The sequence below is a fragment of the Oncorhynchus gorbuscha genome, linkage group LG12, assembly GCF_021184085.1.
Source record: "Oncorhynchus gorbuscha isolate QuinsamMale2020 ecotype Even-year linkage group LG12, OgorEven_v1.0, whole genome shotgun sequence".
NCBI classification, from domain to species: Eukaryota; Metazoa; Chordata; class Actinopteri; order Salmoniformes; family Salmonidae; genus Oncorhynchus; species Oncorhynchus gorbuscha.
The window spans coordinates 17,037,220-17,063,132 of NC_060184.1; the positions used below are offsets into that span (position 1 = coordinate 17,037,220).

Below are 25,913 nucleotides of genomic sequence, written 5' to 3' on the forward strand. Positions count from 1 at the left end.
AGGACTTTATATAGACAGGTGTGTGCCTTTCCAAATCATGTCCAATCAATTGAATTAACTACAGCTTGACTCCAATCAAGTTGTAGAAACATCAAGGATGGTCAATGGAAATAGGATGCACCTGAGCTCAATTTCAAATCTCATAGCAAAGGGCCTGAATACTTATGTGTATAGATTGATGAGGAATTTTCGTTATTTAATACATTTTAGAATATGGCTGTAACGTAACAAAATTTGGAAAAAGGGAAGGGGCCCGAATACTTTCCGAATGCACTGTGTCGTCGAGTCAGGGTTGGGGTGGATTCTAGTTCAATTCCAGTCAATTCAGCAAGCACACCTACATTCCAATTCCAATTCTCTCCATGCTTTTTCAATTAGGAAACATGTTCAAGGTGAGTTTAGTGTACTTTTTAAAATGAAAATGGAATTGACCCCAACCCCGGTGTGAGTGCTTAGTTTGGTGTTTGGCTTTGACTCTCTCGGTTAATTAGTGGACTACTAATCGAGCTGCACTGATCAAGTGTTTTGGGACGCGTTGAATGTAATTAGCAAATTGTTACGAATCTGTTGAAGCAGGTTTGCGTAACATGATAAACAGGTGTGTTAGCCTCTACGGGATAGTTTCACACTTTCATAAACCTCAAAGTCTTTCTGTTCAAATGGTATCAAGAATATGCATATCCTTGCTTCAGGTCCTGAGCTGCAGGCAGTTAGATTTGGGTATGTCATTTCAGGTGAACATTGAGAAAAAAGGGTCCGATCCTTAACCAAAAAGTCTATTATTCATTTGAGGCAACTCAGGCCAGTGCGATCAGGTCAATATTGAGATATTAATACTACAATCAGGTACAGATTATGATAAGTTTTGTAATAATAATGATCACCCTAATGCAATCAAAATAGCAATACTTTAATCTATCAATGCTTGTTATTTATGCGCGCGCTGTACCCATCCATCTTTTCAGCCCTGGAATGTGAAAGCATTCCTAGCTGGTTATCTAACTATCTAGACTTTACGGCTAAATATTTTATTCCATGAGCATCAAAAATGGATGAAAGCTTATCTTGTTTAATACAGCTCAAAGCTGTTACACTCCTTCAATCTAATAGCACATAATGTTATATGTTATACAATATACTATGCAGTACAAGAGTGAGCTTGTATAGTCAGGTAATTCTCTATCTTCTAGGATGAATGATACTCTTTTTTATCCTTGCTAACTGACCAAAAAGGTGCATTATTTTATGTATACTGGGAAGTGTGGCTGAACTGACAATGACTTATATAGTAACTATTTCATCCGTATCGCGGAAGTATGAATTTCAGCACCCCGTGGATGGACCTCAGTTGCATAGGACAGTTTTCAGAATTGCCATTTCTACAAGCATCGATTGATGGTGACTCAATGTTGTTGCTAGCAAATCGCGTGACCAGTTATCAGTACTCAACTCCGCTTCACTTTAAGAGAATGGAGTTCTGCATTCCTCAGCTACGTTTACCGTGATTGCAGTCGCCGCTAACATTGCCTTTAAATTTCATCACGTACCCTCACCTACGGTAAACGCTGCATATGTCGGCTCAATCGGAAATAACATTTACATTTATATTGCGCAATCTGTAAAGCCAGCGATAAAGATTGAATAGGTGAATGCACCAATTTGTAAATCGCTCTGGATAAGAGCGTCTGCTAAATGACTTAAATGTAAATGTAAATGAATAGAGACTTTTACCACCAGGGAATTGATCTTACGCATTACCTCCTGACATTTCCAGAGCACAGGTCTGCTATAAGCCATATCTAATTCAACTTGTATTGAATTATCAGGGAGCCCCTTGAACAAACCGTTTGGTTGTCGTTAACATTCCAATACAGGTTCCCACAGAGATATGCCTGATATGTCATTTTAAGGTAGTTTTTTTTGCATCTGCCACCAGTGTATTGTATAATTTCTGTCCCCAAAACTGAAGTTTTATTTTTGAATATCATGTATCACTGATATTAACAATAGCCCATAAGCTTTACCATAGGAAATTATTAAAGTATGTAAAGATGTGAAACAATAATAAACTAACAAATTCATATATCTGTTATTAGTTGTGTATTGTGTATTCTCTTTGAGTAGATCTTTCAGTTTAGCCTGAGAGCCAGTCTGTTTGTGCCATCATGCCAACTCCTTGTCACCGTTTGGCTTGACAATGAGCAATGGAGTTGGCAGGAGAACAAACAGATCTGGGATCAGGCTACAGTACTTTCAGTACAGATTAGCCTGAGGGCAAGTGCATCTTCTGTTCTCAGTGTATCCACTAGAGGGCAGTATACAGCCTCAGTCTCTGCCACCTCTAAGAATAGCATCCACATCATCCTCTCACTCGCCATACATACAGCAGATCCCTCAGAGCTGGCATAGCCATGCAGACATAACAGTACCTACACACCTGTCACTGCCGACAACTGGCCTGCAGGCATTCATTCAGTAATACACTCGAGAGCAAGGTACTGAAGAAGCTATTAGAATGGAGTTGCCTAAATGCATTTCTGCCAATAGATTAGAGACTGGATTCATTCAGATCAAGTGTTAACCGGCGATAGCAGACACCCATAGCGGCTGTTTTGGCGCTGTTGGAAGTGGAACTGCATTGGGGCAAATGCTTTATATATACACACTAGATGACTGCTAGGAGGCACTGTGTTGACCCCACCGTGCCTCCATCTTGGCTCTCCTCCATTGTAACATATTTTAGAACCTATAGAAATGCATTCATTAATGTCTACATACAATTTTGCCACATGTATTATGTTAAACACCTTAATGCACACTTTTAAATGATGTTATGTGAGCTAAACATAAAAATAAAATAAAACATATTAAAAATCATTTTATTGAAGTATACATTTTTAGAGATGACCAATGTTACTGTCCCCACTACAACAACACACATAATGAAATACATGTACTTTTGTTCTTGAAACATTTAATTGAAATACTGTGGAATTCCATTAATTCCTATGGAAGACTGCTCTTACTGGGGACTGACAATACAGCCGACCGGTGGCTTCAAAGAATCTCAATGGCCAATGCATAGCATCAGCAATCCAGGGTTTATATCCAGTACCAGTCATAAGTTTGGACACACCTACCCATTCAAGGGTTTTTCTTTATTTTTACTATTTTCTACATTGTAGAATAATAGTGAAAACATCAAAACTATGAAATAACACATATGGAATCATGTAGTAACCAAAAAAGTGTTAAACAAATCAAAATATATTTTATATATAAGATTGTTCAAGGTAGCCGCCATTTGCCTTGATGACAGCTTTGCACACGCTTGGCATTCTCTCAACCAGGTTCACCTGGAATGCTTTTCCAACAGTTTTGAAGGAGTTCCCACATACACTGAGCACTTGTTGGCTGCTTTTCCTTCACTCTGCCGTCCCTCATTCCAAACCATCTCAATTTGGTTGAGGTTGGGTGATTGTGGAGGACAGGTCATCTGATACAGCAGTCCATCACTCTCCTTCTTGGTCAAATAGCCCTTACACAGTCTGGAGGTGTGTTGGGTCATTGTCCTGTTGAAAAACAAATGATAGTGGGACTAAGCGCAAACCAGATGGGATGCCGTATCGCTGCAGAATGCTGTGGTAGCCATGCCGGTTAAGTGGGCCTTCACAACATCACACCTCCCCCTCCATGCTTCATCACGGGAACCACACATGCGGCGGTCATCCGTACACCTACTCTGTGTCTCACGAAGACACTGTGATTGGAACAAAAACTCTCAAATTTAGACTCATCAGACCAAAGTATAGATTTCCACCGGTCGAAATGTCCATTGCTCATGTTTCTTGGTCCAAGCAAGTCTCTTGTTGTTGGTGTCCTTTAGTAGTGATTTCTTTGCAGCAATTCGAACATGAAGGCCTGATTCACGCAATCCCCTCTGAACAGTTGATGTTGAGATGTGTCTGTTACTTGAACTCTGTGAAGCAGTTATTTGGGCTGTAATTTCTGAGGCTGGTAACTCTAATGAACTTATCCTCTGCAGCAGAGGTAACTCTGTGTCTTCCTTTCCTGTGGCGGTCCTCATGAGAGCTAGTTTCATCAAAGCGCTTGATGGTTTTTGCGACTGCACTTCAAGAGTTACTTAAAAAGTTCTTGAAATATTCCGGATTGACTGACCTTCATGTCTTAAAGTAATGATGGACTGTCATTTCTCTTTAGCTTATTTGAGCTGTCATAATATGAACTTGGTCTTTTACCAAATAGGTAATCTTCTGTAAACCACCCTTACCTTGTCACAACACAACTGATTGGCTCAAACACATTAAGAAGGAAAGAAATTCCTAAATGAACTTTTAACAAGGCACACCTGTTCATTGAAATGCATTCCTCATGAAGCTGGTTGAGAGAATGCCAAGAGTGTGCAAAGCTGTGATCAAGGCAAACGGTGGCTGCCTTGAAGAATCTCAAATATAAAATATATTTAGATTTGTTTAACACTTTTTTGGTTACTACATGATTCCATGTGTTATTTCATAGTTTTGAAAAACCCCGGAATGAGTAGGTGTGTCCAAACTTTTGACTGGTTCTGTACATCATTGGTTGGAGTCTTTAAATTAGTGAGCAGCTGCTCTTGCAATCATTGTCACAAAATTCCACCTCCGACACAACCAAAACAACCACTATGCAGATGTTGGATAAAGCGGATCTGATTGAAGAAAGTAGCAAAATGCCGGTAACTTTCCCTAATTCCAATGTTTTTTAGAAATCCTGGTTGAAGGATTCATTAGCCGCAGTAAACTTGAGAAAATATGTGTTCTACCAGATTTAGCTAATAGCTCATTTCTGTCTGCAAAGGGTATTCACTGAAAAGGGCATAGCCACGGGAAATAGTTTGGGGGTGCTGAGATTTTTGCCAGCGCTGCAGACAGCTATATCGGTCCGCTAATACAGGACTATTAAAGGCCCAGTGCACTACTTTTGTGAAAAAATATTTTCTTCCCAAGGCTATGGAAAAGGGAATTGTGTTTTGTATTTCTGCCAAGTGACTGCACAGGCTGGTTGAATAAATGAAATCCACTCATAAAAATATGCGAATTTATTCATTAAAAATAAGTAAATGAGAATTTCTTGGTACAATCATCACATTACTTATTATCTCTGTCCCAAATGGCACCCTTTTCCTATATAGTGCATAACTTTTGCCAAAGTCCTTTTGGCCCTGGTAAAAAGTGACTGCACAGGCTGGTTGAATAAATGAAATCCACTCTTGTACATAAAAATATGCAAATGTTTTCATTAAAAATAAGTAAATGAGGCCTCCCGGGTGGCGCAGTGCCACCAGAGACCCTGGGTTCACGCCCAGGCTTTGTCGTAACCGGCCGCGACCGGGAGGTCCGTGAGGCGACGCACAATTGGCCTAGCGTCGTCCGGGTTAGGGAGGGCTTGGCCGGTAGGGATATCCTTGTCTCATCGCGCACCAGCAACTCCTGTGGCGGGCCGGGTGCAGTGCGTGCTAACCAAGGTTGCCAGGTGCACAGTGTTTCCTCTGACACATTGGTGCGGCTGGCTTCCGGGTTGGATGGTGCTGTGTTAAGAAGCAGTGCGGCCTGGTTGGGTTGTGTATCGGAGGACGCATGACTTTCAACCTTCGTCTTTCCCAAGCCCGTACGGGAGTTGTAGTGATGAGACAAGTTAGTAGCTACTAAAAAAAAAAAAAATGGATACCACGAAATTGGGGAGAAAAGGGGGTAAAAAAAATCATATATATAAGTAAATGAGAATTTCTTGGTACAATCATCACATTACTTATTATCTCTGTCCCAAATGAAACCCTATTCCCTATATAGTGCATTACTTTTGCCAATGTCCTTTTGGCCCTGGTAAAAAGTAGTGCACTAAATAGAGAGGGTGCTATTTGGGATGCAGGCATGATGTTTTGGCATCACATTTGAACGAAACAAAAAGGTAATGCGGCTAGCGTCACACCGACACCGGAACGGACTGATGAACACTACCAATCAACACATACAGTGTTGACACAATCTGAAACAGGAAGTGACATCTTCTGTGTTCAGGGCCAACACTGCTTGGCTGTTTCCATTACTATTGTATAAAAGAGTGTCACTTGACTCGGGACACATGACACAGATATCAAACTATAAACAATTCCTATATTTAGACCTGATTCATGTCTTTCCAGCTAATCAACAGACCTTGTCCCGCTGTGCGTGTCCTTGGATGTCAGCAAACCAAAATGGCAACTGCCTTGGTACGAGTCAGTTTCATTTCCGGACAATGACCGCCTGGTCCAGGTAGATGGTTTCCCCCAAAAGAGCACAAGTCGTGAGCCTTGGGCAGAAGCCTGGACCTGTATCAAGGCCTGGTAGACTCCTGGTAGGGCACTAGGTATACTACTGTGAAGAGGAAGGGAGATTCAGAAGCTTGATTTTGGTCCCGGTCAAGTGCAGTGGAGACTGAGGCTCTGTTTGTTTGGCACTAGAATAGCTTATCTCAACAGGTGGGGGGCACAAATCTGGATGGGAAGGAGGGAGGGAGGGCTGGGATGGAATGTTAGGGGAACAGGAATTATGGCTGTGGTACTGAGCCGGCAGTGTGGAGCGGGGGGCTGGGGTAGCGTCCTAAATGGCACGCTATTCCCTATATAGTGCACTACTTTTTAAAAGTAGTGCTACATATTGCATAGGGTATCATTTGGCACGCTGACAGAGTCTGAGTAGTGATTCCAAAAAGCCAGGGGGAGAGTCTCAGACAGAGCTGAGTTTGACCAGGCCCCTGACAGAGTCCTCGTGCAGAGAGTCCTGGCTGGCAGGGTCGTAGAGCTGGGCCGGAGTCATGTGTCCCCCGTGGGTCATGTGGGCGGGGCAGGGCAGAGTCAGAGGCATGGGGCCGGGCGAGGGCGTCTCCTCAGGGCTGACAAAGTGATGATGGTGGCAGTGGGTGTCTGGGTCCCTCAGGGTCAGCATGTCCCCCGCACAGCCCAGGCCGGGCATGGAGGAGGGCAGGGAAGGCTGGCTGGGGGTCAGTGAGGCACAGGGGCCCCCCAGGGAACTCTTCCCAGGGAGAGTGGGTCCCTCTCCGCCCATCATGACAGGGTCGCTGTGGAGCAGAGGGGTAGCGGCAGCCTGCAAAACGAATTTGGTGCTCTGAATGCAGTGCTCTTGGTCACACTGAGGAGACAGGGAAAGTGACAGAAGATATAGATGAAGGGAAGAGAAGGGAAAAACTGTAGGAGAATGGTATGTTTTTGAGGAGGGACAAGAAATACACACGTATAAAAAGGTTAACAGACAAAAGAGGAAGAAAGTTAGTGAAACAAGGTCTTCCATAAAACATCCCATTACTACAGACCCATTAGCATGTATAATCAACTTATACCTCATTCAACTCAAACAGGTGGTACTACCATGTCATTTCCATTCAATTGACATTTTCAACACATTTTGAGATTGCCCAATGTTGCTTCCTTTTTCCCCCCGAACATTTTCATAATCTCTGCACGGGCGTACGGACAAAGTTACTTGTTCTCACAGCTGCCCGTTTCAAGCAAGGCTTTATGCAAATAAGGAACTAGCAGGAAGACTATGATTATTCTGCTTGAGATAAAAAATAATTAAAAAAGACTATTTGAAACCACTGCAGGGAGAGGATCCACAGACTGCGGGGGATAATTCACATCAGCATTCATCAGATTACTGACAGGTCAATTCAAATATGGATATATTTAGATGGAGGGTGATAGGATTGCCTGAGAAGTGAGAAGTTACACCCCGATGAACCAATGAACAAAAACACAGAAGCTGTGTTCATTCACTATTAAATACTGCTCTCTGGATCACAGGGTAAAGCCCACTGCGACCACCAGCAGAGAGAGAGCGAGGGAGAGAGAAAAGAGAGAGCGAGAGAAAAGGGACAGAGCGAGAGAAAAGGGACAGAGCGAGAGAAAAGGGACAGAGCGAGAGAAAAGGGACAGAGCAAGAGAAAAGGGACAGAGCAAGAGAAAAGGGACAGAGCAGAGAAAAGGGACAGAGCGAGAGAAAAGGGACAGAGCGAGAGAAAAGGGACAGAGCAAGAGAAAAAAGAGAGAGCAAGAGAAAAGGGACAGAGCGAGAGAAAAGGGACAGAGCAAGAGAAAAGGGACAGAGCGAGAGAAAAGGGACAGAGCAAGAGAAAAGGGACAGAGCGAGAGAAAAGGGACAGAGCAAGAGAAAAGGGACAGAGCGAGAGAAAAGGGACAGAGCAAGAGAGAAAAGAGAGCGAGAGAGAAAAGAGAGCGAGAGAGAAAAGGGACAGAGCAAGAGAAAAGGGACAGAGCAAGAGAAAAGGGACAGAGCGAGAGAAAAGGGACAGAGCAAGAGAAAAGGGACAGAGCGAGAGAAAAGGGACAGAGCAAGAGAGAAAAGAGAGCGAAAGAGAAAAGAGAGCGAGAGCGAGAGCGAGAGAGAGAGAGAGAAGGGATTCTGAGCCCAATAATGACATGAATAGAGACAGATGACTGCTCTCTGTTGGTCGTAATTATAACACAGTCCAGTTCAAAGAGCCATTTGCAAGTGAGAGCACTTAAGTGAGTTGCTGACATCACAAGGGGAGTCCACTTTGAAATAACTTTCAAAGCGTTTCTCAGTGGTTATAAATACTGAAGTGCCAACTCAGTCCTGTGAAACAGTAAAACCACAGATTGCATTAAGAAAGTGCTCTCTCTCTCGAACACACCCACATCTCCCTCTTCCTATTTCTCACACACACAACCTACCATGTGAGATTGAAGCTGGGTGGAGTTGTACATGCTGCTCCCGTTGGAGTGTGACACAGGCTGGGGTGTGTCTGGCTGGATGAAGCCTCTTCTGTCAATAAGACTTGAAATAAAAGACATGGCACATGAGCAGAGGTCTTGAAATGTGTGTGTACCTGCAAAAGTGTCTGTCTTCACGCTTAGGTGTTTGTGTGAGTTTGTTTCTCTCTCTGTGTGTGTGTGTGTGTGTGTGTGTGTGTGTGTGTGTGTGTGTGTGTGTGTGTGTGTGTGTGTGTGTGTGTGTGTGTGTGTGTGTGTGTGTGTGTGTGTGTGTGTGTGTGTGTGTGTGTGTGAGAGAGAGAGAGAGAGAGATAGAGAGTCTGCTTTGGTGTGCATGTGTGTAACTGCAGAGTGTTTGTGTGCTTGTACTTCGGTGTGTGTATCTGCCAAGTGTGTGTCGCCTTGGTGCAAGCATTCATACATGTGTGATGCCTCCACACCCCCATCTCTCCATGCATACCCACACACAGAGCAGATGGCAATCACCTGTCTACGGACAGAGTCAGGTCATCTGAAATTCCCAGAGAATCCAACCCAATGTACAGTACCTACCTACTGAGCAAACCACACACATACCTCAGCTATTATTACGCATACCTCAGCTATTATTACGCATACCTCAGCTATTATTACGCATACCTCAGCTATTATTAAGCATACCTCAGCTATTATTAAGCATACCTCAGCTATTATTAAGCATACCTCAGCTATTATTACGCATACCTCAGCTATTATTACGCATACCTCAGCTATTATTACGCATACCTCAGCTATTATTACCTCAGCTATTATTGCGCCTACCTCAGCTATTATTGCGCCTACCTCAGCTATTATTGCGCCTACCTCAGCTATTATTGCGCCTACCTCAGCTATTATTACGCCTCAGCTATACCTCAGCTATTATTGCGCCTATTATTGCGCCTACCTCAGCTATTATTGCGCCTACCTCAGCTATTATTACGCCTACCTCAGCTATTATTACGCCTACCTCAGCTATTATTACGCCTACCTCAGCTATTATTACGCCTACCTCAGCTATTATTACGCATACCTCAGCTATTATTACGCATACCTCAGCTATTATTACGCATACCTCAGCTATTATTACCTCAGCTATTATTACGCATACCTCAGCTATTATTACGCATACCTCAGCTATTATTACGCATACCTCAGCTATTATTACGCATACCTCAGCTATTATTACGCATACCTCAGCTATTATTACGCATACCTCAGCTATTATTACGCATACCTCAGCAGCTATTATTACGCATACCTCAGCTATTATTACGCATACCTCAGCTATTATTACGCATACCTCAGCTATTATTACGCATACCTCAGCTATTATTACGCATACCTCAGCTATTATTACGCATACCTCAGCTATTATTACGCATACCTCAGCTATTATTACGCATACCTCAGCTATTATTACGCATACCTCAGCTATTATTACGCATACCTCAGCTATTATTACGCATACCTCAGCTATTATTACGCATACCTCAGCTATTATTGCGCATACCTCAGCTATTATTACGCATACCTCAGCTATTATTGCGCATACCTCAGCTATTATTGCGCATACCTCAGCTATTATTGCACATACCTCAGCTATTATTGCACATACCTCAGCTATTATTACACATAATTCAGCTATTCCAAGCCAGATGTAACCCATTAATGTGATAAACCAGCCAATGAATTAATGACAATTGTTACTCCACCAGATGTTTGAGATGCTGACATGATTTTGTATCTGCGGGTAGTGTATGGAGTCAAATTTAGGTCCCAAAATAAAATTGACCCTAATGTAACTCCATAGTTTTGGTATCGTGGTGTCACTGGGGAGAGAGCAAATGACTGAATGACATTATCCTCTACAGCCAGACCATTTGTGTTAAATGCAATAACCAACCATATGCTGTGGGGATGCTTACGGTGCATGTGCCCCAAATTGCACTCTATTCCCTATATAGTGCACTACTTTTGTCAAAAGTAGTGCCCTACATAGGGAACAGGTTGCAATTTGGGGTGTAGACAATGTGCTGAGCTCATCCTAATAATGTGTAAGACAAGGCTAGTTCCAGCTCCCTCGAAAGAGGACAGAAACAGAATGTACAGTAATTATTCCTGCCTGTGTGCACTGATGGATATCTTGATTGAAAGCGTTGCTCATTTAACACAGTGGTTGACAGTTTGATTCACATAAGGGGAGCTCATTCTGTGGGTGCTGACTAATGCAGTAAGGGAGAGAAAAGGGGGAGGAGGAAGGAGAGAAGAGGAGGAGGAGGAGGAAGGGGAGAGAGAAGGAGGAGGAAGGGGAGAGAAGAGGAGAAGGAGGAGGAAGGGGAGAGAAGAGGAGAAGGAGGAGGAAGGGGAGAGAGGAGGAGGGAGAGAAGAGGAGGAGGGAGAGGAGGAAGGGGAGAGAGATGGAGGGGAGAGGAGGAGGAGGGAGAGAGAAGGAGGAGGAAGGACAGAGGAGGGGAGGAGGAGGAGGGAGAGAGATGGAGAGGAAGATGGATATTTATTTTATTAGGATCCCCATTAGCTGTTGTGAAAGCAGCAGCTATTCTTCCTGGGGTCCACACATAACATGAAACATTACATAATACAGAACATTAATAGACAAGAAGAACAGAACTACATACATTTTTAAAAAATGCACACGTAGCCTACATATCAATATGTACACACAAACTATCTAGGTCAAATAGCGAGTTATCAGTTATTTTAAACCATGTTTGCTGTTCATTTGAGCAGTATGAGATGGAAGGAAGTTCCATGCAATAAGGGCTCTATATAATCCTGTATGCTTTCTGGAATTTGTTCTGGATTTGGGGACTGTGAAAAGACCCCTGGTGCATGTCTGGTGGAGAGGAGATGGGAGGGGAGAGAAGAGGAGGGGAGGAGGGAGAAAGAGAGATGGAGGAGAGGGGAGGGGAGGAGAAAGAGATGGAGGGGAGGGGAGGAGGGGAGGGAGAGAGATGAAGGGGAGGAGGGAGAAAGAGAGATGGAGGAGGAGAAAGAGAGATGGAGGAGGGAGAAAGAGAGATGGAGGGGAGGGAGGTAGAGAAAGAGAGGAGGGAGAGAGATGGAGGGGAGGGGAGGAGGATGGAGGAAGAAAGAGAGATGGAGGAGGGAGAAAGAGAGATGGAGGGGGGAGAAAGAGAGATGGAGGGGGAGAAAGAGAGATGGAGCGGAGAGGAGGTAGGGGAGAGAAGAGATGAGGAGGGAGAAAGAGATGGAGGGAGGGGAGAGGGAGAGAGAGATGGAGGAGGGAGAAAGAGAGATGGAGGAGGGAGAAAGAGAGATGGAGGGGAGGGGAGGAGAGAAGAGGAGGGAGAGAGATGTAGGGGAGGAGGGAGAAAGAGAGATGGAGGGGAGGGGAGGAGAGAAGAGGAGGGAGAGAGATGTAGGGGAGGAGGGAGAAAGAGAGATGGAGGGGAGGGGAGAGAAAGAGAGATGGAGGAGGGAGAAAGAGAGATGGAGGGGAGGAGAGGAGGGAGGGGAGAGAAGAGGAGGCGGGAGAGAGATTATCTAAAACCCCTTGGATCTAAAGTTGAGCTACAGCCGTGACTGTGTTGCCCCTCAGTGCATACAAAAGTATGTGTTCTCATTGGACAAGTTTTAGGAAGTACCTCCCTGTTTCAAATCGTTTTCTCCTTACTGAACACGACCAGCCTTGCTGTTAGGGTTAGTTTGGCCATGGCAGACAGAGACTCACCTGGGTGGAAGAGGACCACAAAGGGCAGCACAGCAGTTGGTCAGGATGTTCCCGTAGCTGTAGGGGTTGTAGTTGTCCTTCGCCCGTTTGGTCGACCACGAGCCTTTAATCTGGAGGGGGAACATGACCCATCAGTCCAAAGGGAAGGGAACACTGCCGCTACCTCGTTCTCAAACCAAGGTGCATAAATTGAGGAGCAAACTGAAGTGAAGAGGACATTCAGAAACTCTTGGAGGAGAGTGGATCTCGACAAATCACACCAGAGAGACAAATCGGGAGGATGTTCGAGTGTTCAATCTACCAGAACCTCAGCAGCGCTAGTGAAACAAATCACACCAGAGAGACAAATCGGGAGGATGTTCGAGTGTTCAATCTACCAGAACCTCAGCAGCGCTAGTGAAACAAATCACACCAGAGAGACAAATCGGGAGGATGTTCGAGTGTTCAATCTACCAGAACCTCAGCAGCGCTAGTCAAACAAAACACACCAGAGAGACAGTTCAGAAGGATGAGGGAGGATGTTCGAGTGTTCAATCTACCAGAACCTCAGCAGCGCTAGTCAAACAAAACACACCAGAGAGACAGTTCAGAAGGATGAGGGAGGATGTTCGAGTGTTCAATCTACCAGAACCTCAGCAGCGCGAGTGAAACAAATCACACCAGAGAGTTATTACATGGAGGACCAAGCATGAAATGAGCCTTAATGAGACAGAATTTATATCAGCAGTCAAAGATGGAGAGAGCTGGATGATGAGAAGTGGTGTGTGTGTGTGTGTGTGTGTACTCACGTCCTCGTTGGTGGTCTGATTGGAGCTGATGAGGTAGGTGTGGAAGCCCGACAGGCCCATAATGGACCACACCGAGAAGAAACACACCAGCACCTCCAGCACAGTCATTCAGTTAAGGAAACGAGACCACCATCACTACAACAACTGGCACGTCGTCACGGTGACTGAGAGGTGGAGAGAGCTCTTCCATTTGTCCATGGTAACGCACCGTGGTATTGACTACCAGAAGATTGTCGGGCCATTGGTTTACTAGGCAATGCAATCTACATGTGGTACGGCTGCATGAAATAACTGCTGTGTCCTCCGTAATGTCCCGAGAGACTCCAGGCAAAGTGGATACATACCAACAATCGACTAACATACACATCTAACCCAGTGCACGTGCCCAACACACACACACACACACACACACACACGCACACGCACACGCACACGCACACACACGTTAATGCCTCTTTCCCTGTCATTCGTTTAGTGTATTCCAGCCCATAGAGAGTGTGTGTGTCAGATCTGTTGCCTCTGCAGGAAGACAGGGGGCCGCCTATGTACAGTGTGATCAAGGCCCAAATGATAAGTGACAGGTGCTTGATTGTCAGAAAGCAGCGGGGTGGCTGGAGACTAATGGAAAAGAGACAATGTGTCTGTCTGCTCCCTGATGGAATTGAAAAGAAGGGAGGGCAGCGTCTAGCTCTTCCCTCAAATCAAACTAAAACCTGCCCCACAATGCACAGAATTTAAACACCTCCTCCTGGTGTTTATCTCTTCTGATGTTGTGTGTACGTGTGCGTCACGATTTCCGGACATTTGAGAAATTTACCGGATCCATATGCATTGGGTGTGTAACCAGATTAGGGCGTCCACCCACGATGCTCAGAATGACAGAAATCACATTCATATTACGGTAATTCATCTAAACATGGAATGGCGTTTCTGAATTCTGATGTGCACTTTGAAGATGTTAGAATAACTGTCCACATGTACTTTTCCTCAGCCAACAAGACGAGTAACGAACAGCAAAATCACTAGCTTATGTCAATCTACTATCCCCAAAGTAGAAAAGCTTACCTATTCTATTAGTCAGCTTGTTGTTCTGCGCAAGAAAGAAATAGCCTATTCCAAACAGACTCTGGGACAATAGACTCCAAATTCATACGACTAGTAGTCCTAGCCTACACCAACAACAAAAATAATTAACGCAAAGAGGCTGATGCAACAGATCAAAACCTTTAGTACAAAATGTTGATAAACTATTATTTCTTCACATTATAAGTGCAGCAATGTGCACAAGGCAGTAGGCTACACGCACATTTTCCTTCCATAATGTAATTAGCTGGAAACTGTAAATTGTCAAAAGCACATGCGAGCGGTTTCCTGTGACAGGGATGAAAGTACCTTTAACATGTTAGTCATTTAGCAGAAGCTCTTATCCAGAGCCACTTACAGGACCAATTAGGGTTAAGTGCTTTTTGCACATACAGATTTTTTTCACCTCGTCGGCTCGGGGATTCGAACCAGCAACCTTTTAGTTACTGGCCCAAAGCTCTTAACCGCTAGGCCGCTTTTGTCAAAAAACGGCTATTACCGGCTAACGGAAACGTTGGTGTGTATGTAGGTGTGATAACCATTAGATTACTCCCACAGTTGGAAAGAGGGAGATGAGGACAGTGTCATCTGTCATTCAGAGAGATGGGGACAGTATCATCTGTCATTTAGAGAGATGAGGACAGTATCATCTGTCATTTAGAGAGATGAGGACAGTATCATCTGTCATTTAGAGAGATGAGGACAGTGTCATCTGTCATTTAGAGAGATGAGGACAGTATCATCTGTCATTTAGAGAGATGAGGACAGTATCATCTGTCATGTAGAGAGATGAGGACTGTATCATCTGTCATTTAGAGAGATGAGGACAGTATCATCTGTCATTTAGAGAGATGAGGACAGTATCATCTGTCATTTAGAGAGATGAGGACAGTATCATCTGTCATTTAGAGAGATGAGGACAGTATCATCTGTCATTTAGAGAGATGAGGACAGTATCATCTGTCATTCAGAGAGATGAGGACAGTATCATCTGTCATTTAGAGAGATGAGGACAGTATCATCTGTCATTTAGAGAGATGAGGACAGTATCATCTGTCATTTAGAGAGATGAGGACAGTATCATCTGTCATTTAGAGAGATGAGGACAGTATCATCTGTCATTTAGAGAGACGAGGACAGTACCGTCTGTCATTTAGAGAGACGAGGACAGTATCATCTGTCATTTAGAGAGATGAGGACAGTATCATCTGTCATTCAGAGAGACGAGGACAGTATCATCTGTCATTTAGAGAGATGAGGACAGTATCATCTGTCATTTAGAGAGATGAGGACAGTATCATCTGTCATTCAGAGAGATGAGGACAGTATCATCTGTCATTCAGAGAGATGAGAACAGTATCATCTGTCATTTAGAGAGACGAGGACAGTATCATCTGTCATTCAGAGAGATGTGGACAGTATCATCTGTCATTCAGAGAGACGAGGACAGATTCATCTGTCATTCAGAGAGATGAGGACAGTATCATCTGTCATTCAGAGACACGAGGACACTTATCACAGAGATACAGACAGAAAGACAGACATACTCTCCCCCAGTGAAAGGATATCTGGCAGGGCTGTCTTTGATGCGCTCTGTCATTGGATCCTGCAGAGAACAGAGAGAGAGCAGAGAGTATCATCTGTCATTCAGAGAGAGAGAGAGAGAGAGAGAGCAGATCTGTCAAACAGAGAGAGAGAGAGAGTATCACAGAGATTCAGAGACAGAGAGAGCACAGAGAGAGAGAGAGAGAGAGCACAGAGAGAGAGAGAGCAGAGAGAGAGCAGAGAGAGAGAGAGAGAGAGAGAGAGAGAGCAGAGAGAGAGGAAACAGAGAGAGGAGCAGAGAGAGAGTGCACAGAGAGAGAGAGAGAGAGAGAGCACAGAGAGAGGAGAGCAGAGAGAGAGCAGAGAGAGAGCAGAGAGAGAGAGCACAGAGAGAGAGAGAGCAGAGAGAGAGAGCAAACAGAGAGAGAGCAGAGAGAGAGAGAGCAGAGAGAGAGAGAGAGCACAGAGAGAGAGAGAGAGCACAGAGAGAGAGAGCAGAGAGAGAGAGCAAAGAGAGAGAGAGAGCAGAGAGAGAGAGAGAGAGAGAGAGAGCACAGAGAGAGAGAGAGAGAGAGAGCAGAGAGAGAGAGCAGAGAGAGAGAGCAGAGAGAGAGAGAGAGCAGAGAGAGAGAGAGCAGAGAGAGAGAGAGAGCACAGAGAGAGAGAGAGAGAGAGACAGAGAGAGAGAGAGCAGAGAGAGAGAGCAGAGAGAGAGAGAGCAGAGAGAGAGAGAGAGAGCAGAGAGAGAGAGAGCAGAGAGAGAGAGAGAGAGAGAGAGCAGAGAGAGAGAGAGCAGAGAGAGAGAGCAGAGAGAGAGAGAGAGCACAGAGAGAGAGAGAGCAGAGAGAGAGAGCAAAGAGAGCAGAGAGAGAGAGAGAGAGAGAGAGAGCACAGAGAGAGAGAGAGCAGAGCAGAGAGAGAGAGCAGAGAGAGAGAGAGAGAGCAAACAGAGAGAGAGAGAGAGAGAGAGCAGAGAGAGCAGAGAGAGAGAGAGAGAGCAGAGAGAGAGAGAGAGAGAGAGAGAGAGAGAGAGAAGAGAGAGAGAGAGAGAGAGCAGAGAGAGAGAGCAGAGAGAGCAGAGAGAGAGAGCAGAGAGAGCAGAGAGAGAGAGAGAGAGAGAGAGAGAGAGAGAGCAGAGAGAGAGAGAGCAGAGAGAGCAGAGAGAGAGAGAGAGAGAGAGAGAGAGAGAGAGAGAGAGAGAGAGAGAGAGAGAGCAGAGAGAGAGAGAGAGAGAGCAGAGAGAGAGCAGAGAGAGAGAGAGAGAGAGAGAGAGAGAGAGAGAGAGAGAGAGAGAGAGAGCAGAGAGAGAGAGCAGAGAGAGAGAGCAGAGAGAGAGCAGAGAGAGAGAGCAGAGAGAGAGAGAGAGAGAGAGAGAGAGAGAGAGAGAGAGAGAGAGAGAGCAGAGAGAGCACAGAGAGAGAGCACAGAGAGCTTGTTGGTAAAAAGTGGAACATCCAAAGTCTCACTGAGCACCATGATGGTGAGCTAGTCAGTACACAGCATTACTTCACATACCTGAAGCTACTCACACTGACTGACTGACTGCACCTGGGAGAGTAACTGATACTAGTCACACTGACTGACTGAACCTGGGAGAGTAACTGATGCTAGTCACACTGACTGACTGACTGCACCTGGGAGAGTAACTGATGCTAGTCACACTGACTGACTGACTGCACCTGGGAGAGTAACTGATGCTAGTCACACTGACTGACTGACTGCACCTGGGAGAGTAACTGATAGACTGACTGAACTGGGAGAGTAACTGATGCAGAGAGAGTCACACTGACTGACTGACTGCACCTGGGAGAGTAACTGATGCTAGTCACACTGACTGACTGACTGCACCTGGGAGAGTAACTGATGCTAGTCACACTGACTGACTGACTGCACCTGGGAGAGTAACTGATGCTAGTCACACTGACTGACTGACTGCACCTGGGAGAGTAACTGATGCTAGTCACACTGACTGACTGACTGCACCTGGGAGAGTAACATGCTAGTCACACTGACTGACTGAGAGAGTAACTGATGCTAGTCACACTGACTGACTGACTGCACCTGGGAGAGTAACTGATGCTAGTCACACTGACTGACTGACTGCACCTGGGAGAGTAACTGAGCACTGAGACTGCACCTGGGAGAGTAACTGATGCTAGTCACACTGACTGACTGACTGCACCTGGGAGAGTAACTGATGCTAGTCACACTGACTGACTGACTGCACCTGGGAGAGAACTGATGCTAGTCACACTGACTGACTGACTGCACCTGGGAGAGTAACTGATGCTAGTCACACTGACTGACTGACTGCACCTGGGAGAGTAACTGATGCTAGACTGACTGACTGCACCTGGGAGAGTAACTGATGCTAGTCACACTGACTGACTGACTGCACCTGGGAGAGTAACTGATGCTAGTCACACTGACTGACTGACTGCACCTGGGAGAGTAACTGATGCAGACTGACTGACTGACCTGTAACTGATGCTAGTCACACTGACTGACTGACTGCACCTGGGAGAGTAACTGATACTAGTCACACTGACTGACTGACTGCACCTGGGAGAGTAACTGATGCTAGTCACACTGACTGACTGACTGCACCTGGGAGAGTAACTGATGCTAGTGACTGACTGCACCTGGGAGAGTAACTGATGCCAAAGACTGACTGCACTGGGAGAGTAACATGCTAGTCACACTGACTGACTGACTGCACCTGGGAGAGTAACTGATGCTAGTCACACTGACTGACTGACTGCACCTGGGAGAGTAACTGATGCTAGTCACACTGACTGACTGACTGCACCTGGGAGAGTAACTGATACTAGTCACACTGACTGACTGAACCTGGGAGAGTAACTGATGCTAGTCACACTGACTGACTGACTGCACCTGGGAGAGTAACTGATGCTAGTCACACTGACTGACTGACTGCACCTGGGAGAGTAACTGATGCTAGTCACACTGACTGACTGACTGCACCTGGGAGAGTAACTGATGCTAGTCACACTGACTGACTGAACCTGGGAGAGTAACTGATGCTAGTCACACTGACTGACTGACTGCACCTGGGAGAGTAACTGATGCTAGTCACACTGACTGACTGACTGCACCTGGGAGAGTAACTGATACTAGTCACACTGACTGACTGACTGCACCTGGGAGAGTAACTGATGCTAGTCACACTGACTGACTGACTGCACCTGGGAGAGTAACTGATGCTAGTCACACTGACTGACTGACTGCACCTGGGAGAGTAACTGATGCTAGTCACACTGACTGACTGACTGCACCTGGGAGAGTAACTGATGCTAGTCACACTGACTGACTGACTGCACCTGGGAGAGTAACTGATGCTAGTCACACTGACTGACTGACTGCACCTGGGAGAGTAACTGATGCTAGTCACACTGACTGACTGCACCTGGGAGAACAGAGAGGAGCAGCAAAGTAGATCTCTAGCCCTGTGCTTGGTCTATACAGCAGTAACACATTGAAAACATCCCTACACAAAGGCAATGATGAGAAAACTAGGTTTAATTCAGGGCTTGATGTGAAGGGTCAATAGGCTGAATCAGTCAAGTAATCCACCATTAACTCTAGACTTGATCAAAACACCTCTACTGTGGTGCAGTAGGGAATGGGTGCTTCCCAAATGGCACCCTATTCCCTATATAGTGCACTACTTTTGAACAGAGCCAATAGGGTACCATTTGGGACGCGACAATGACTGCCAGTTAAGGGTTCAGAAGAAGCTCTTCCCATCTGGGGCGGCAGGTAGCCTAGTGGTTAGAGTGTTGGACTAGTAACTGAAAGGTTGCAAGATCGAATCCCTGAGCTGACAGGGTAAAAGCTGTCGTTCTGCCGCTGAACAAGGTAGTTAACCCACTGTTCCCAGGCTGTCATTGAAAATAAGATTTGGAGCTGATCCTAGATCAGTACTTCTCCTCTGAGAAGCTTGATATATATGGCCCCTGGTCTGTGGTGTAAAGTGTCACAATGCTCTGTCTCCCCACAGAGAGAGAGAAGCCATGTCACCAGCTTTGTTGACAGCCAGCCTCCGCTGGGGAGCAGGGAGGGGAGTGGCTGATCGATGTCAGAGCCCATCTCATCCATTACAGAGATGAAGTTCCCTAGGAGGTAGTGTTGCTCAGGGCTAGAGGCTACTAGAATGTGTCAGGATAGGACAATTAAGTAAAGAGGTCTAGGGCAAAAAATATTGATACCTATAAGAGAAATACCAAGGTAATATATTCCCTCATCTTGCTGATATTATCTGGATAACAAACAGTATGTACAGGAGACTTGTTTGGGGAAAATCTGAGTTTTGTGTTTATCTCAGGGCATCACCACTGTGTGTCACTCACTCAGGATGACGTGTGTAATAACGAAGGCGAAGATGAAGACGGTGAGGAAGGAGAGGGACAGGATGAAGAGGTAGAAGAAACGGTAGTTCCTCTTCCCAACACAGTTCCCCACCCAGGGACAGTGGTGGTCAAAACGCTCTGCAGAGAGAGAGGGGGAGAGTGAGAAAGAGGGGATAGAGAGGAGAGGGAGAAAGAGGGGAGAGAGAGAGGAGAGGGAGAGTGAGAAAGAGGGGAGAGAGATAGGAGAGTGAGAGTGAGAAAGAGGGGAGAGAGAGAGGAGAGGGAGAGTGAGAAAGAGGGGGGAGAGTGAGAAAGAGGGGAGAGAGAGAGGAGAGTGAGAAAGAGGGGAGAGAGTGAGAAAGGGAACAAAGAGAGGAGAGAGGAAAGGGAAACAGAAAAGTGTAAAGAGTGGAAGAGAGAATTAAAGGGGAAGAGAGAGGGAAGAGGGTAGCGGATAGAAAAGGAAATAAAAAGTGGAAAGAGAGGGGAGAGAGAATTAAAGGGGAAGAGAGAGGGAAGAGGGTAGCGGATAGAAAAGGAAATAAAAAGTGGAAAGAAGAGAGGAGAGAGAATTAAAGGGGAAGAGAGAGGGAAGAGGGTAGCGGATAGAAAAGGAAATAAAAAGTGGAAAGAGAGGGGAGAGAGAATTAAAGGGGAAGAGAGAGGGAAGAGGGTAGCGGATAGAAAAGGAAATAAAAAGTGGAAAGAGAGGGGAGAGAGAATTAAAGGGGAAGAGAGAGGGAAGAGGGTAGCGGATAGAAAAGGAAATAAAAAGTGGAAAGAGAGGGAGAGAGAATTAAAGGGGAAGAGAGAGGGAAGAGGGTAGCGGATAGAAAAGGAAATAAAAAGTGGAAAGAGAGGGGAGAGAGAATTAAAGGGGAAGAGAGAGGGAAGAGGGTAGCGGATAGAAAAGGAAATAAAAAGTGGAAAGAGAGGGGAGAGAGAATTAAAGGGGAAGAGAGAGGGAAGAGGGTAGCGGATAGAAAAGGAAATAAAAAGTGGAAAGAGAGGGGAGAGAGAATTAAAGGGGAAGAGAGAGGGAAGAGGGTAGCGGATAGAAAAGGAAATAAAAAGTGGAAAGAGAGGGAGAGAGAATTAAAGGGGAAGAGAGAGGGAAGAGGGTAGCGGATAGAAAAGGAAATAAAAAGTGGAAAGAGAGGGGAGAGAGAATTAAAGGGGAAGAGAGAGGGAAGAGGGTAGCGGATAGAAAAGGAAATAAAAAGTGGAAAGAGAGGGGAGAGTAGATGGTTTAAACGTCATACATATGGAACAGCCATGGTTAGTCAGCTTCTCCTATTATGTTTCCACAGAGTCTGAGTGAGGTCCAGGTCTACTCCACTCACCTACACAGTTGTCACACAGGCTGCAGTGCGAGGACCGTGGGGGCCTGAAGATCTTGCAGGTGAAGCAGTACTTAAGCTTGACCGTCTGCCCGTTGATGACCACTTCTCTGATCCTCGGGGGCGGCCTGTACCCTGGACCACTGGGGCCATTAGAGGCGTCTGAAGAGGACCACACAAGACCTAGTCAGATTTAGTTCACAAGGGAAGCATATTCCTTTGTTTTCCTATGTTGGATATCCAGTGCAGTCTCAGAGTGTCATGCCCTGGCCTTAGTCATCTTTGTTTTCTTTATTATTTTGGTTAGGCCAGGGTGTGATATGGGTGATTTATGTGTTTTGTCTTGTCTAGGGTTTTTTGTAGATTTATGGGGCCATTAGAGGTGTCTGAAGAGGACCACACAAGACCTTCAGTTTAGTTGTGTAGTCTATGGTAAGTCTATGGTTGCCTAGATTGGTTCTCAATCAGAAGCACGTGTTTATTGTTGTCTCTGATTGGGAACCATATTTAGGCAGCCATATTCTTTGGGTATTTTGTGGGTGATTGTTTCCTGTCTTTGTGTTTTATGCACCAGTTTTCACGTTTATTGTTTTGTAGTTTGTTCATGTTTGAGTTTTCTTTTTAATGAACCACGCTGCGTTTTGGTCCGCCTCTCCTTCCCAGGAAGAAAGCCTTGACTCAGAGCTGTATCTTAGAGCAGTCTCAGAGCTGTATCTTAGAGCAGTCTCAGAGCTGTATCTTAGAGCAGTCTCAGAGCTGTATCTTAGAGCAGTCTCAGAGCTGTATCTTAGAGCAGTCTCAGAGCTGTATCTTAGAGCAGTCTCAGAGCTGTATCTTAGAGCAGTCTCAGAGCTGTATCTTAGAGCTGTATCTTAGAGCAGTCTCAGAGCTGTATCTTAGAGCAGTCTCAGAGCTGTATCTTAGAGCAGTCTCAGAGCTGTATCTTAGAGCAGTCTCAGAGCTGTATCTTAGAGCAGTCTCAGAGCTGTATCTTAGAGCAGTCTCAGAGCTGTATCTTAGAGCAGTCTTAGAGCAGTCACAGAGCTGTATCTTAGAGCAGTCTCAGAGCTGTATCTTAGAGCAGTCTCAGAGCTGTATCTTAGAGCAGTCTCAGAGCTGTATCTTAGAGCAGTCTCAGAGCTGTATCTCAGAGCTGTATCTTAGAGCAGTCTCAGAGCTGTATCTTAGAGCAGTCTCAGAGCGGTATCTTAGAGCAGTCTCAGAGCTGTATCTTAGAGCAGTCTTAGAGCAGTCACAGAGCTGTATCTTAGAGCAGTCTCAGAGCTGTATCTTAGAGCAGTCACAGAGCTGTATCAGAGCTGTATTATTTATTTCATTTTTTAGCCCCTTTTCTCCCCGAATTCCGTGTATTCCAATTATTTGTAGTTACTAACTCGACGCTGGTCCGAAACACAACCCAACCAAGCCGCACTGCTTCTTAACACAGCGCGCCTCCAACCCGGAAGGCAGCTGCACCAATGTGTCGGAGGAAACACCGTGCACCTGGCGACCTGGTTAGCGCGCATTGCGCCCGGCCCGCCACAGGAGTTGCTAGTTACGCAATGATATCCCTACCGGCCAAACCCTCCCTAACCCGAACAACGCTAGGCCAATTGTGCGTTGCCCCATGGACTTCCGGTCGCGACAGAGCCTGGGCGTGAACCCAGAGTCTCTGGCGGCACAACTAGCACTGCGATGCAGTGCCATAGACCACTGCGCCACCCGGGAGGCCCCTCTGTATCTTATTTCTAAAAGCACAGCCAGTCTGGTAAAAGCCAGATATGAACTCCTGTATCCAAGGGGGCTCTGGCTCTGTTTTTATTTCCCTGTTCCCTGTAATAAACTAAATAAGTCACGCAATCACATCAACAGTATAGGCTTTCACAGTCAGCACATTTTACTGGCTTCTTCACTGATGCAATTTACAGCAGCAGGCACCTGGGGCACGGTGGCACAGTGTTTACTTGACATTACATTATTCATCTGCTCTGCAGGACCTAGAACTCATCACACACACGCACGCACACTGCATGCTCTTCCTGCTTGGAGATGGGGGGGGGGCACACCTAATTGATCCAGGAAAAAGTTATTTATTAGTCTCAGTGTGGTCTGGGAGGGGGGGGGGGGGGGTGAGGCTCCTGGTGGGTGGGGGCCAAAGGGACGGCCCTGCAGCCCAGCTTATCACTCACTCTGCATCACTGCCTTGGATCATTGTTTTCATACACTGCATCATTCCTTATTAACATTTCATCACACTGTACCACTGGTTTATTGTTTAATATAAATGGAGTGCATAAACGGTAAAGATCGCTCCGCCATTTCCTGGTTGCTATAAATCTAATAGTTTCAGTTTATGTAACAAAACAAGCAAGGATAGTGTAGAAAACCATTGTACCATCTAAACCACTGTGAAATATCTTTTCCATAACCAAAATATTGTATTTTCAGCTGTTTGAAGCTGGTGTACAAAACCAAAAGTAAAAGACGCAAAACCTAAACTTAAGAATGGGAAGCATAAAAATAGTGCACATAGAACATATTTACTGTTTCTTAGACTTGCTTTAAATGAGAGTGACAGATCTATAACAAATATTTCTATGTGAATTTTGTCGGGTTAAGTTAAATATTGCAGATTTACCTATCAAGTTTCAGGCGACAACGGAGTATCAATGTGGTGGTATTGGATTGAGGTTTAGCCTCAATATTTAACCACGACTTTGTGCATATGAAAAACAAGACATTGACAGTGGCGGTGACAGTAGCGTGGGAACAGAGCTTACATTAAGTATATTGCGGAAAGGGAATGAGATCACTTGCAATCACATTCACGTCATTCTTATACACAGAGGATTGTGAATGCATTTAACAACACAACTTCTGCTGAAACACAGTGCAGGAATGATGAGAAGTATATATAAAGGAGGAGAGAGAGAGAGAAAGACACAATGAGAGAGAAGCACAGCAGACATCAGAAAGAATGCATTGTGGGACTGCAAGTTGTGGGAAGCAGCAAATAAAGCAGCTTAGAATTGAAAACACATTGAGCTGCTCCAAAGCTAACATTCAGGAGCGAGACTGAAGAAGCGTGGGAGAGGAAAGACAAAGTAGTAGTTTGAAGGCATTTAGGTTGCAAGGGCTAGGTTGTGAAACAGACAACAGGACTACTTCTCCATAAGTTCACTGCTTTTTCAGTGCAGGCCTGTAATATTACTTTCATCAACGTTTAATAAACAAAATGTAATTCTCGGGCCTCCCGGGTGTCACAGTGGTCTAAGGCACTGCATCGCAGTGCTAGCTGTGCCACCAGAGACTCTGGGTTCGAGCCTAGGCTCTGTTGCAGCCGGCCGCGACCGGGAGGTCCATGGGGTGACGCACAATTGGCCTAGCGTCGTCCGGGTTAGGGAGGGTTTGGCCGGTAGGGATATCCTTGTCTCATCGTTCACTAACGACTCCTGTGGCGGGCCGGGCGCAGTGCACGCTGACCAAGGTCGCCAGGTGCATGGTGTTTCCTCCGACACATTGGTGCGGCTGTCTTCCGGGTTGGATGCGCACTGTGTTAAGAAGCAGTGCGGCTTGGTTGAGTTGTGTTTCGGAGGACGCATGGCTTTTGTCTCTCTCGAGCCTGTACGGGAGTTGTAGCGATGAGACAAGACAGTAACTACTAACAATTGGATACCACAAAATTGTGTATAAAAATAAATAAATCAAATGTAATTCTCGTTTATCGGTATTGTTTGTAGGCACGATTTTGATGACAATTGGCACCAATTTCCTGTTTGTAGAGTTGACTGTACAGTCCAGAACCTCTAGATCCTTTAATACAGGATGTGCAGATGTTATTTCTAGACGTGCATCACATAGTGACTGGCCACAGACACTAAACAACCAAACTGAGTAAATATAACAGAATTCTTTCCACCCTTCCTCATCAAATGTATACAACAGCGTTGAGGTGGGGAGACATAGGCTATGTCCCAAATGGCACCCCATTTCCTATATAGTGAACTACTTTTGACCAGAGCCCTATGGGGATTGGTCAAAAGTAGTGCATTACATGAGGAATAGGGTGCCATTTGGGACGCAACCATGAACCGTTTTCTCTCCTGCTATAAGAAAGCTGGAGTTAAATGCAGAGCAAGCAACGCCCAAATTAGCTCATTCTCTCAGTAAGGACTCTTTTGTGATTGATAAGTCTGTTCCGGAATGCTGTATTCACAGGGAAAAACACAGTTCTAAATATAC

General features: G+C 45.4%; 1 long non-coding RNA gene and 1 pseudogene across 2 annotated transcripts; both read right to left on the reverse strand.

Annotated features, from left to right (window-relative positions):
* Nucleotides 1–5,639: 5,639 nt before the first annotated feature.
* Nucleotides 5,640–25,913, reverse strand: part of LOC123991507 — a 31,174-nt pseudogene continuing 10,900 nt past the window's right edge.
* On the reverse strand, nucleotides 8,928–10,069 carry LOC123990612. 2 transcript variants are annotated; one of them, XR_006830681.1, is made up of 3 exons: nucleotides 9,921–10,069; nucleotides 9,738–9,884; nucleotides 8,928–9,577 (listed from the first exon to the last, which is right to left on the reverse strand). It is a non-coding gene; the product is annotated as an uncharacterized LOC123990612 (long non-coding RNA). The 2 variants fall into 2 exon arrangements; XR_006830682.1 differs by having other exon boundaries at nucleotides 9,738–9,920; nucleotides 9,957–10,063.